Source organism: Thermobia domestica, unplaced genomic scaffold, assembly GCF_964235325.1.
Source record: "Thermobia domestica unplaced genomic scaffold, izTheDome1.hap1.1 HAP1_SCAFFOLD_271, whole genome shotgun sequence".
Taxonomy (NCBI): domain Eukaryota; kingdom Metazoa; phylum Arthropoda; class Insecta; order Zygentoma; family Lepismatidae; genus Thermobia; species Thermobia domestica.
The window spans coordinates 169,937-184,543 of NW_027655986.1; the positions used below are offsets into that span (position 1 = coordinate 169,937).

The 14,607-nt window shown below is 38.1% G+C and overlaps 1 protein-coding gene across 1 annotated transcript in view; it reads left to right on the forward strand.

Moving 5' to 3' along the window:
* Window positions 1-14,607, forward strand: part of LOC145676653 (protein tiptop-like) — a 56,658-nt gene that overhangs the window by 22,422 nt on the left and 19,629 nt on the right. The window lies entirely within an intron of this gene.

Below are 14,607 nucleotides of genomic sequence, written 5' to 3' on the forward strand. Positions count from 1 at the left end.
CTGTGAGATTGAGTGAGCGGAACGTTGAAAGTATTTGTGAGTGTGAGGTTCCGTAAACTAGATGTCGAAATTATGTTATGAACGTGATGTCGGAATTGACGGCGCGAGCATAAGTTTACGTGAAAGCCTTTCTAATTTTTACGTCCCACGAGTATGCCGGCCAGGCCAAAGGAGACGGTGATGATAAGAAGTGAAGGAAAATGGTAGAATAAATAAAGGGGAGGAAGCAGTAGAACCCCGAGAAAACTCATGCACACGGTGTTTGTCCACCACAAAGTTCACTTGGCGTGAGCTGGGATCGAACCAAGGACCCCATGCATCAGAGGTGAACGCGCTACCACTGTGCCACTGCTGCTGCTGTTACTACTGTACTACTGCTGCTGCTGTTACTACTACTACTACTACTACTGCTACTGTTGTTACTACTACTGTTTCTACTACTACTACTGCTACTGGTGTTACTACTACTGTTTCTACTACTACTATTACTATTACTATGTTACTACCACTACTACAAAGAAGTAGAGGATCAATTAAAGAAGGATACACATCGCACTATTAGAAATTTAAACATCCTATCAAGGTGTGATGTAAGTTTAGGAAGCAGGCGAAAGTCCTTTACAGGTTTCAGCACCACATTTTAGTTACTGTATTATAGATACTATCGTAAAAAAATGAGTAGTTATTTTTTAGGAAAGGGAAGATCCCTTTTCCACTGCAAATCAATATGTCCAGTACCAGCTGTGCATTCAAGACCAGGTTTATCCATTTTTTTTAAAAAAAATATATATATTTACTTTATTATTTTAAGTCCTGTAAGAAATAGCCATTAAAATTTTAATTAACAGTAATATTTTATGGTAGTTGGTAACACTGATGTCCTCCGCTTCGCCTTTTTTTTTTCCATACTCGTCTTGCTAACTCAAACTGCACCTGCTTGCATCAGGATTATATGGTAGTGGCGCTTCTTTTAGATTCTTTTATTTAATACCTATAGTTCGAGTGAGGGGAAAAAATATATAGCTGGAAAGTATAGAGGGTGAACATTCTCCGCTCTGTCCCCACCCCCTTATTTTCTTTACGCTCTGTATCTATACACATGAACAATGGGATATAAATCAATGTAATTAGTTACAATGTCTCGCGTGTGAGATCATTGGTTGGGTCGCCGAGGAGACGACACACACAGCAAGTTCGAAGCTATCTTGATTGGTCATAAATTTTACCTTTTTTTTTTCTTTTTCGTCATTCCAATTTCCATCAGCTTTCGATCTTTCGAAGGGTCGGACGGGCACTATTCAGCTGACGCTGTTTGGTATATATCAAAAAAAAGGGGAGGACATTAAAAGACACGAATGAATAGCATTAAGTGATTGATGATTATACAAAAGACTATTGGGAAATTGATGGAGAAAGTGATCTAAAATGGACGTGCTCAATGAATTGAGAACAAAATGAAATACGCTTTACTACTGGCGCGGCAGTGCTCTCAGGATTTTGGCTTTTGTAGTATAACAATGAGAAATGAACCTAGCAACATCTGAATAAACGACTAACTTGATGATGTGGAAGGTACATTTGATTTATCTATAGAAGAAACACATCCGAATCTATAGAATCACTTAAGTTTAGATCATGTATTCAGAACTAGCTTGGAAAACTACCGCAGCAATCACATATTCATAAACAATAATAAAATTTAGATTATCACGTCCCATTTTTTAAAAACTAAAACTGTGATACTACTGTAACTGGAGGATAGTTACAGTACTGATAAAATCTACACTTACCAGTTATAATACTAATAAAATCTACACTTACCAGTTATGGTACTGGTAAAATCTACACTTACCAGTTATAATACTAATAAAATCTACACTTACCAGTTATGGTACTGATAAAATCTACACTTACCAGTTATGGTACTGATAAAATCTACACTTACCAGTTATAATACTAATAACATCTACACTTACCAGTTATGGTACTAATAACATCTACACTTACCAGTTATGGTACTGATAAAATCCACACTTACCAGTTATAATACTAATAACATCTACACTTACCAGTTATGGTACTAATAAAATCTACACTTATCACCACATTTGTAGTATTAAATCTACACTTATCGGCAGTATTTATAGTACTGATCAAATTTACACTTACCAGTGTTAGTTATAGTGCTAACAACATTTATGCATATTAGCTGTAGTCACAGTACTGATAACATCTACACTTACCAATTTTCTTAATTGTTCATGCAAACTGACTCATAAAATCAATCCTGCTAGTGTAATAGCAGAGCTTCATCGTAGCTAAACAGTTTGCATACGCACATTTAGCATGGGAAACCCGGGTTCGATTCCCAGTTGAAGCTCATGTCGTTCGAATCCCACGTTAAGCTGTAGGTTCACGTCTCATTTAGCCTCGCTGCTGAAAGAGACACTAAAACTAAAAATCAAATCAAATCAGAAGTGGTACAGTTCCCAGAAACAAGAATAAATTATTCTGTATCCACCTTCTTGTCTGTTTACTAAAAAACTAGAAAGCCTTCGGGAGTAATTATATTTTTATAAACAACAATAAATATTTATCTTGTTATATTTTTTCGTTACTTACTGGAACTGGAAAGCAATTTAGAACAGTTACAGTAATCTGAAACATCAATAACAAAATCTGGATTTATCAATATTTCTTGCTTACCATGAGATGGGAAAACTATAGTATTAGTGTCTATTGCAAAAACAACGACAAACTTTTACATTTATCACGTTTCTCGTTTATTTACGCGTATTATGAATTGATAAATCCACAACAACAATTAGTCAAGCCAAGAGCAGCTACAATCTACTTTATCATGTTTTTTGCTTTATCTAACACAAACTGGAAAAAAGTGATATAGTTACTGTATTCAAAAACTACAAAATCTACACTTACCATGTTTCTCCTTTTGTTTACCGTAGAGGCCGCGGTGGCTCAGTGGTAGAGCGTTCACCTCTGGTGCTTGGGGTCCCGGGTTCGATCCCAGCCCCCGCCAAGTGAACTTTGTGGTGGTCAAACACCGTGTGCGTGGGTTTTCTCGGGGCTTTCCCGTTTCCTCCCACTTTCTTCATTTCTCATAATCACCGTCTCCTTTAGCCTAACCGGCATAACAGTGGGACGTAAAACTCAATGATTTCATTTCATTTTTTTTACCGTAAGCTGTAAAACCACAACAAAAGTTACAGTAATCCTAAAAGCGACAAAATCGGCGTGTATACGTTTCTACTTTGTTTGCCATGAACTTGAGAAATTTTAAACGAAGTTACAGTATTGCGAAACTAACAGCAAAATCTACACTTATCACGCGTTCCCTTTTGTTTGCTACAAACTTGAAAGGTTACAATAACTGTTACAGTAATACTCCCCCCGCCCCCCCCCCCCAAAAAAAATCAGAATTCACTTATCATATTCTGTTTTGTGTGTCACGAGCTAGAAAAATTTGCGAACAATCTCACTACTTCAGACATAAGAAAATCCTTTTCATAATTCTTTTTTTGTTTAAAGGGAGCTGGAAAAACTGTGACCATTTATTACGGCGTTCGTAAAACAAGATATGGTGGTAATATCAGAATCTTAAAGATTACAGTCTTCGGATTTGCAATGAAAAGTCAATGCCTTTATGTTTTAGCATTTCATTAGATAACAGGGTCTATCTACTGAATTAAACAAGTTCATTTGCGTACAGATAGCTTGCCTGAAACCCATCACAATCCTGCTCTAGATGTGTGAGAGCGATATATATATATATATATATATATATATATATATATATAATATCCACGAAGCAGACATAAGCAGTATTTGCTGATGGGTGTTGCCTGGCGTACCCAACCAAGATTGCACTGAAAAGCCACTCATAGTAGATTTGCTTCCACGACATCATCACTCCCTCTTCGTACTCAATTATGACGAAATCACTGCTTGTGATAAGCTCATCACTGATCATCCAGTGATGATGGGATCTGTATAGTTGATGATGTTCTCCTGTCTACCCCCCCCCCCCTTCTCCATCATTTATGTTTCCATGGCCTCATTCTTGCGTCAGATTATTATTAGCCTCTGCTTTCTGATTATACACAACACTCAATCTGCCGGTATTAGAGAAGAATTTTGACACTTTCTTCCTGGTTTCCTCCCGTCCCCCTTTCTCTCACTCTTCCTCCCCCTCTCTCTCTTTCGTTCAGTATCACTGTTACCATCCTGAAGTTCTAAAGAAGAGGGCGCGGTGGCTCAGTGGTAGAATATCACCTCCCGTGCTTGGGGTCCCTGGTTCGATCCCAGCTCACGCCGGGTGGACTTTGTGATGGACAAACACCTTGCTCGTGGGTTTTCTCGGGGTTCTCCTGTTCCCTCGCACTTCATTCATTTCTCGTCATCACCGTCTCCTTTAGCCTAACCGTGGAACGTAAAACTTAAGATTTCATTTCATTTTTCATTTAGTTCTAAGGAGTAGGGAGCCAGACTAGTGGAGAAATAACAGATTTGGTGCTTGTGGTCCTGGGATCGAATTCCCCCTATAAACATAGTCTGCAATTGCCTACAGACAGAGGCATCATTTTGAGGCTCCAAGGTGGTGCGATTGTCCAACCCCCTGAGTTTGAGATTTATATACATTTTAACCCAAAGGATAATAATTTATCAGCTAAAAAACATGTGAAATTCAATTACGTCGAGAGGCCTTGTCCGTTTCAAACAAAATCTACTCTCAGTACATACAATTTTCGTAGGTTATCTGTTCCTCTCTTAAATACATTGGAGAGGGTTGTGTTATACAGACTGCTAGAAAAAATTATGTGGGAGCCATTAGAAAAGCTTTATATACCGTAAAGGATATGAAAGTCTTTGAAGTTTTGAATATCGAGATCAACATAGCTTGCTTGCATTCTTTTTGGTGTGTGGAGTCGGTTTTACCTCACAGAGGTAGAAATATGGTTTGGACCTCATGCAAGGACGGTATCTCAGTGATGAACCACTTATCTCTGGTTCAAAGTTAGAGTCACCCACGAGACGATTGTCCCCAAAATGTGGTGCTGATCACATTTTTTTAAAAGTGATGTGGTCCTGAAACTTTACCAGATGTAATACCGAGGTTATGAAGAACAGAATGTTGACTGCTAGCCACTACTTTGGTTTGTATCAGAGGTATTGTACTAGTTCCAGCAGGTTTTAATCTCTGTTAAGCGAGCGTGATAGTTGAACAAGTGAATTCTTTACATTCTTCTATTCATACATATTTGTAATTAAACATTCCACAGTTACGCCACTTAGGTTAAAGGTGACAGTTTTAAATGTAAATAATTAAGTATTTCTTGGTGCGATAAAGAATGAGGATCTTAAAGAAAGGAGAACAAAGAACATAACGTTGTCCACTATTAACTTACGTGACTAGGGATCGAACTAGCGAACCTTTGTGTCGAAAGTTGAGTACTGTGTCACTGACCTACCTTAATTGATAGGCTGATTGATGTAAATATGCGATCTTTTCAGCACGAACGCTGCATGAGAAAGGAATTTACAACTTTACGTAGAATCTGAACCACATGAGATCCCCCCGATAGCACAGAAACATTCGTAGAACGTCCAAGGGATGGGCTATCGGGATGATCATGGGACATTTCTGGCCTTTATGCTGGTCAATTACAATATGCCGTTTGGACACGCAAATGTTGTCCCATAACAGGCACATCCCATTGAAATCCAAAGGAAATCCCATGGATATGTTCATTGCTTTTTTTTTCTATTGTGATGTACATCCCATTGAAATCCAAAGGAAATCCCACGGATATTTCCATTACCCTTAAGTTTCTATTGTGACGTACATCCCATTGAAATCCAAAGGAAATCCCACGGATATTTCCATTACCCTTAAGTTTCTATTGTGACGTACATCCCATTGAAATCCAAAGGAAATCCCACGGATATTTCCATTCCCTTAAGTTTCTACTGTGACGTACATCCCATTGAAAACCAAAGGAAATCCCATGGATATTTCCATTACCCTTAAGTTTCTATTGTGACGTACATCCCATTGAAATCCAAAGGAAATCCCACGGATATTTCCATTCCCTTAAGTTTCTACTGTGACGTACATCCCATTGAAAACCAAAGGAAATCCCATGGATATTTCCATTACCCTTAAGTTTCTATTGTGACGTACATCCCATTGAAATCCAAAGGAAATCCCACGGATATTTCCATTCCCTTAAGTTTCTACTGTGACGTACATCCCATTGAAAACCAAAGGAAATCCCATGGATATTTCCATTACCCTTAAGTTTCTATTGTGACGTACATCCCATTGAAATCCAAAGGAAATCCCACGGATATTTCCATTCCCTTAAGTTTCTACTGTGACGTACATCCCATTGAAAACCAAAGGAAATCCCATGGATATTTCCATTACCCTTAAGTTTCTATTGTGACGTACATCCCATTGAAATCCAAAGGAAATCCCACGGATATTTCCATTCCCTTAAGTTTCTACTGTGACGTACATCCCATTGAAAACCAAAGGAAATCCCATGGATATTTCCATTACCCTTAAGTTTCTATTGTGACGTACATCCTATTGAAATCCAAAGGAAATCCCACGGATATTTCCATTCCCTTAAGTTTCTACTGTGACGTACATCCCATTGAAAACCAAAGGAAATCCCATGGATATTTCCATTACCCTTAAGTTTCTATTGTGACGTACATCCCATTGAAGTCCAAAGGAAATCCCACGGATATTTCCATTACCCTTAAGTTTCTATTGTGACGTACATCCCATTGAAAACCAAAGGAAATCCCATAGATATTTCCATTATCCTTAAAGTCTGTGCTGCGAGCTGGAATGTTCCTGAACTTGCATGGTGAAACATCTCGTGGTCATATTCTACTAAGTAAGTGTGGGGTTTGATCAGGAATGGCACATGGGAACTCTTTACTGCTTGATAGATACATCCTTTGTTGGCAGCGAGGCCTACAGTTTTTAAATTGGGATCTGAGTCTCTGTAGTGCCTTTCCATCTGGAATCGAGCCCGGGGTCTCGTGTACCGAAAGTATGCGTACCCTAACCAGCGAGAAGGGCTGCTATTTTATCAATTTTATCCTTGTTCATTAGTTGCTTTTACAGTTCGTTTAGTTTCTCTTTCACCTTTTTTTAATTGTGGAGGAGAAAAGAATAGTATAAATCGGAGACGACTTCGTTAAAAAAAAAAACTAATTGAAAGACGGACAAAAAACATACTATTGGCAGCGTAAGAAAAGTAGCAAAAATATAAAAGGAATTGAAGTGAGAAATTGAGGTAGCAAGAAAACGTTAACCGCTCAAATGAAATCAGTAGGAGTTTTCCCAACAACGAAAAACTTCTCTCGTCTGTTCCGTCCGTATAGTCCCTATGCTCCCGAGTGAACAATGTGTAATCAAACGTCGAGGACGCTTTGCTGTTTATTCTAATTTATCACTTTCATCAAGGAAACAATAGCCTGCATTTCCAGACTCCTTTCAGCTTTTAATGAAGTTTTGATTTTGAGTGACAGCGGTGAATCAAAATTGACATTGTTAATGCATTAGTCTCTAGAGGAACCTTTTTTCTTCTCGTTCTTTTTTTTTTTCGGAGGTTCTCTCGGTTCTCGTTCGTTCGTTCGGTCGGTCTTTCGGTTCACTTGCTCAACTAAACTCTCCGTGCAGGGTTGCCAGGTGTATGCGATGGGAATTCTCAGTGCGATGACTTCTTACGGGGTACGTAAATGTACGAAAATAGTATATTATACTATAGTATATAGGGGTAAAAGTGAGGGGAAACGCGGGAGGACGTCGTTCCTTTACTTCCAGAAAGTATCTATGGCGTGCCTCAAGTTCTTAAAAAGAATACAATGGGTAAAGGTAGGCTCGGAAGATGGCATGACGTCATGCGTCCCCCCTACCCTTTTGGATCCACTTTTACCCCTGATAGTACGATAATATTTATCCAGGGCCGGATTAAAAGCCTCAGAGGCTCTAAGCCAGGGATGCAAATAACCTACAAAATTTTACTAGCCCAAGAAAAAAAAGTACTAGCCCACATCCTACAATAGAAAGCATTTACTTACCTTCAGTATAATGTTAAATACTTTCCCGCACCGATGAACCACTGGCCCCGGACGAGTGGGCGAGTGGTTATTTGCATCCCTGATCTAAGCACTTAAAAGATGTTGGTACCCATATTAAATAAAGTGTTACTTTTCGAAATTGAATAAAATTCACATTGAAATGAAAAATAATGTTTGCTTTTCTGTAATTCCATTTTATTTATATGTGACTTTTTTTTTAATTGCAAAGTCCTTTATCAGATCTTCAAATTACTATTGTTATTCATTACCTCTCTTAGGCGTAAATAGCACCCCCGCAACCTTGCGGCACGGCTTGGCGCACGAGCTCCAGGGGCGCAAAATATACAGAAAATAGGGGCACACAACTAAGGGTTGCGGCGGCAAGTGGGGCGCTTAAGCTTGAAGTTACGTCACTGCCGTTAGTATTATTTTTATTTTCGCCAAGAAGGTTATGTTTTTGACGAAGTGTGTGGCTGTATATGTGTTTCATTGGCCTTGTACAGAAAGTATACAAATTTCATTTCACAGACCGTATACAAAGTTTTGCCTTCTTTTATTTAGGCTGTATGGGTGTGTGTGTGTGTGTATGTATGTGTGTGTGTGTGTGTAATTTTCTCACTTAATATGGATGCCTCTTTGGCGAATATTGGCTCAGGTGAACCATTTGGTCCATGGTATATTCGACTATGGAAAATTTCTGTGGTGCGCCCTTCCCTTGTTGCTCTAAGCAGGTGCTGACTGTGTTTAATGTGTGACCCATCTTGTATTGATACCATGCTACCTGAAACGTTAAATTTATAGTTCTAAATTTTACAGTAAAATTGGGTTATGTAATTAATAAGTAATAAATTCTATAATTTATTTGCGATATCGTTACCTATAATATGAATTTAAGGATAATTTAAATCTGTTGGTACACGCTTGAATGGAAATATATTGTTAAGGGGACACGAAAGGAAAAGGTTTAATACACTGTCTTACGCTCTTGTTTGCGAGGAAGCCCTCCTCTTTGGAGGTGCCTGGGGGATGCTTGTAAACTCATGACTTGGCCGCCACTTTGAGAAATGAAACTGGGGTAAATGTTTCTAATATCACTAGGACTTAAAAAACGAAAAACAGAATACTTGATTTCTTACAGTTAGTTCCAATTATCTTCGGTTCGGAAACGAAGAAGAACACTTGGTTTCTTAGTCCCAATTATCTTTTGTACATTATTAGAAACTACGCGAGTGTTGAATATCGAACTCGGGAGTTATCACTGAAAACAGGATTTAGAATTTAGAATTCTATGGCCATATCAGCTCGTCATGTATGAAGGATGACGTCCGTCTGCGAGCACACTATCCGGGCAAAGGGAAGGAAGGAAGCGTACTGGGACCTATAAGTTAGGTACCACCCCGGCATTTGCCTGGTGTGAATGAGGAAAAAACCCAGGAAAACTTCATTCAGGATAGCTGGCTTGATAAAGCACTTTACACGTTTTCGACTGAGTGCACCCACCGGGAATCGAACCCGGGACCGCTCGCACCTAATCATTTTAGCAGATGACAGTAATTTACCTGTGCACTATCTACTATTCCACTAACTTCTAATTGATTAGATTGAAAACGGTTACCGTTTCTCAACACTGGTCAGTTTAATTGAATATGACTGTACAACAGAGATGTGCAAACTCGCGAAACTATCTCTTGGACTCGAATCCAGTAATCGAGCCTGTATTTGCGTGAGTCTTTGGATAGCGAACCAGAGCGCGAGTCTTGAGCGAGTTGAGCCGCAAGTGAGAATAACAAGCGAGCTCCCGAGTAAATCCTACCTGCAAAATAGCCATACAGTTACGTGAATGTATAGTTTTGTTTTAATTTATATGATAAAAATAGATGTGCTGGCAACTCTGTTGTAGTGGTAGAAAAGGAAGCAAGAGAGAGAAAAGGATAGTCGATGTTCGTGTGTGTGTATGTGTGCACGATCCACGTTCCACGTTCATTTTGCTTCACGTTTTCGTTTACTTTTGCCAGTGACTTCGACTCGACTTTCGGCTACTGTATTGGAACATCTTGGTCGAAGCGGTATAGAGAAGGAGGAAGAGAGAGAGAGAGAAAGGGTATCTTTTCTTCACTTCCCTTTTCCTTCTTTTTCCTTTTCTCAGTCTTCGTTTTCTATTCTTGAATGAAGTAAAAGAAATAAAGAAAATAATAAAAATAATAAAAAAAAAGTGAAAGAACCTCCCAAGTTCAACAGTTAAGTTTGAGAATGGGGGAAAGAAAAGACTTGTGCATAAGGTTGCAGGGCGCGGGATATAAAAGAAGTTAAAAAAAAAGTGTTTAGGTTACATAATAGGCAACGTAGTGAGCGTAAAGATAGAAAAGAACGTGCTTCGTGTTTCAGTTCTGTAGATAAAAAAAAAGAATTCCTGACGAGGAAAGATATATTGTTTTGCTATTTTCCGAAACGTAATGAATATTTTATTTTCCTCTTTTCCTTTCAGTATCTGTTTGTACAGGGTGTTTCAAAAACAACACCGACAACGTTTGGGAGGTGATTCCTGGCACCAAGATAAGACAAAAAGCATAGACCAAAAAGATTTCATTTCATTTCATTTTAAGCTGAAGAAATGGTTTTTAAAGTGGTTTGGGGGAAAAGTAAAAATTTTACTCTTGAACACATGACAATATTAATGCCTCTCTCAAGAAATCATGTTTTAAGAAAGTGCTGAAAAACAACTACTGTATGTACGTTTATAGTTGCGTAAGTATTCTATTGACATCCAGTAACATTAAGGATAGATCCCCTATCAGTTATGAAACTGAGTGAGTAACCCGTGACCTGGAAGACAGGGGAGTAGACGGACCCATGACCCACCAGACCCAATATGACCCGGAGACAACGAAACATCGCATCGTCATACACGTGTATGATTTTTTTTTCGACATTACTCTTCTAGATTGTGCACAAGGAAGAGATTGAATGACTCAACCTCCTTTGCATCGAACTTGGCAACATTGATTGATTGATTTGATTTTAGCGTCCCTTTCAGCAGCGAGGCTATATGAGACGTGGAACTACAGCTTAACGTTAAATCCAAACCATGTGATCTCCCACCGGAAAGCGAACCCGCTTCTCTCGCGCCTTCATTACGCTATCTCAGTGGTTCTCAAACTTGTTGTTACCGCGACCCACATTAAAAATATTAAAAAGTACTTTGTGGCCCACTTACTTTTATTCAAGTACACATTGTCATTCTACGCAATGGTGGTGTATTTCAAACCCATTAAATTTTGTAAATCATATTTCTAATTTTTCCATATAAAGGTAACACAGAGCCCACACTATTCTCAACGCAATGCCCTACCCCGTGACAGATTTTGACTCGCCCATTCTCTTTCCATCCTAACCCAGCATCTCTACTGACTGTACAACAGGGCAGGGCTCTAAATAACCACTTACTCTTCACGTCATTAACAAACGCTTTCAGTTTTCCCTTCCTGAATGGTACTTAACTTTACAACATATGTTTCTGCATCAAAATAAAATTTTCACAATTAAAAGGAAAAACTTCTCGCGACCTACCAAAGAAACAACCTGCGACCCACACTTTGAGAAACTGTGCTATCCACATAGCCACAAGGAAGCTCTTGAACAAGACTTGTGTGTGCCTTACACGTGTGTGTGTGTGTGTGTATAGTGAACTATATTTGAGACCTCCCCCCACGCTAATCTACTAGCTAGTGCTTACCCCTTTCCTGCACGATGTGCTGGGTTCAATTTCCGGTGGAAGAACATTGAAATTTGATCGCACTTATTGGTTCAATTTCCACTTTAAAGTGTAAGCTCACGTCTTATTTAGCCTCGGCACTGAAAATGGAAGCCAAACTTCATCAAATAAGCAGATTTATTTAGTGTTTTTGTAATTTATATGTCATTCCTTATTTATTTTAAGGTTGTTGAAAAGAATAAAAGCTTCTGTTGTTCAGTGAAGTATGTCAAAATACTATGATTGTGCAATATTTTGCTGTCATTCTAGTGTGAAATTTCAAAATTAAGCCCACCGTTACAAAATAGAATTTCAGACAAATATATAAAGAGAGAGAGAAAAAAAGACTCATGTTTAACAAAAGGAGAGACGTTATTATTTTAGAAAACTATTAAGAAAAAAGACACAAAGGAAAAGGCGCGAAATAAAAGAGCGTCAAAGAAAAAAAAATTATCTAGATTCATTAAATAGCGTCAAGATAGTGCGATGTCTTCAAATGTTGATGGGTGCTCTTTTCACTTGTCAATCAAAATCATTGTCAGCGCCATCTCTTGTTTCTAGTCCCTTTTTGCGTCTTGTAACGTTAAACACGTGACGGAAATGGTCTTTCACGCCAATTAGAATACGCCTGGAGGCGCGCGCGGGAGTTTTTTCTCCGGTCTGGTGGTAGCATTACTTTTTTTACTATTATTTCCTCTCTCTCTTGTCATGACAGTATTATTATTATATTATTATTATTATTATTATTATTATTATTATTATTATTATTATTATTATTATTATTATCATTTTCTTTTAAGAAAAATATACGCCAATAAAATGAAAATTCTGTTTTTTTATTTTTTTATATTATATTGTAGGATTTTCTCGTGTTTCCCCTTTTTCTTTCCGTGTGCATTGAATGTTTGTGTTCGTTTCGTTTTTCGGTTTTGTGAACAATTGTTTTCTCTCAGGTTTTTTTTCTTTTTCTTCTTTTTTTTACAATGGGTTTTGGTTTCTATCTTTCTATTTTCTTTTGTTATTTATTATATTGTCAACCGGGATTGGTACTTCTTTAAAATTGACTTTGAAATTGAGACTTTGGAACATCCTTGACAGGGCCGTGCCGTGTCGGGAGGGGGGCGAGCGGGGTAACGGCCCCGGCGCCGAAGTAAAGGGGGCGAAAAATTGGAGAGATAAAAGGAAAAAGATAGGAAATATTGCTTGGAATATATGTATGGGGGCGCCGTCGTATACTCTCGCCCCGGGAGCTGATTTTCCACGGCACGGCCCTGATCCTTGGTCCGATGCAATGTGTTTTTGTTAACAATAAAACACAATTACAAAATGCTTACATTAACAGAAAACCTTTCAGACATTTAACAGTAACAACATTCACAGAGAAAACTTGAATTAAAACGGAAAACTAATTTTTATAAAACTGAAATACCAAAACAAAAAACAAACTTGAATAATCGTCCAAAAGTGAAATACCAAAATCGAAACAAAAACAAACTTGGATAACCTTTCAAAACTGAAAGTTAACATACACAATATTTCCAATAATGACATTAAAATATTAAGATTCCTTGACATTTTATTTTCTATGTTAGCCTATACGCCAAGCACTACAAAGGCGTCTCCGACTATGGCGAATCAAAAGCTTAACACCCACATCGTACGGTGTCGCTACTGTCGGTAATAAACGTTACTGGTCCAGATAGTGCTGTTAAAAGTTATTTGAAACTTTTTTCTCTGTTCGAAAAATTAATACTGTTGGAATATTCGAATTTTAACAGCATCCAGAGTTGGAGTTTACGCTTTATTTTAATAAGTGTGCATGGTGAAAACAGTGTCGATAGTTACGAACGTAGCACCAGCGTTGCAACTATGTGAGTTGTCGCTCGGGGCAAGAACTCGCCTTAGCCCCCCCCCCCCCCCAGCCCTCTGAACAACAAAACCAAAAAGGCTCCTCGACCCCACCTGACATTAGCATCACACAGTAATTGTTCTATTTCTTCAAGTGGTAAAGCTTGATTTCAAAATTGCAATACATAATTTAACTTTTAATACAAGGTAGTATTTGATTGCCAAATAATCTGAGAATATCATGTGTTTGACATATTCTTATAGTCTGATCATAATAACTGCAAATCACAATGTTTTTGGAATTATATCGGGATGTGCATATGTGTAGAATAATCAACAGTCTGTTACTTCAGAACAGAATACTTACGACAAACTGTCAAGCTGTTGTCTCGAGTATTATATTCGGACACGGCCAGATTTAGGGGGGCGGGGTGAAAAGGTACACGTGCACCCCCCCTTCGTTGTAAATATACACTACCTAAAGGGAGAAGCTAGCAGTGAGTTTTGCAAAATCAATAGTTTAAGCCGATTTTCTGAAGGTTGAAGAAAAAGAATTCATCTAGAGCAGACACACAGAATTTCCAAAGGAATTCTTCATTCACATCACAGATGCCTAAAGGCATTAAATAAAATAAAATAAAATAAAATAAAATAAATAAATTTAATTCAAATGTACTGGTAGTTATTGGTGTACCCCCGTCTGAGAATCCTGGATCCGGCCCTGTATTCGGACATTTTAGAAATCTCTTAAATCGATGTAAGTTAAATGAAAACACAAAAAGCTGGAACTAAAGTTTAACTTTGCCGTCTCTTTTAGCTGCAAAGGTTTCTACCATGCCCTCAAAAGATAGCTTTGAAGCTAATTTATGCTCTATGGATATGATCCT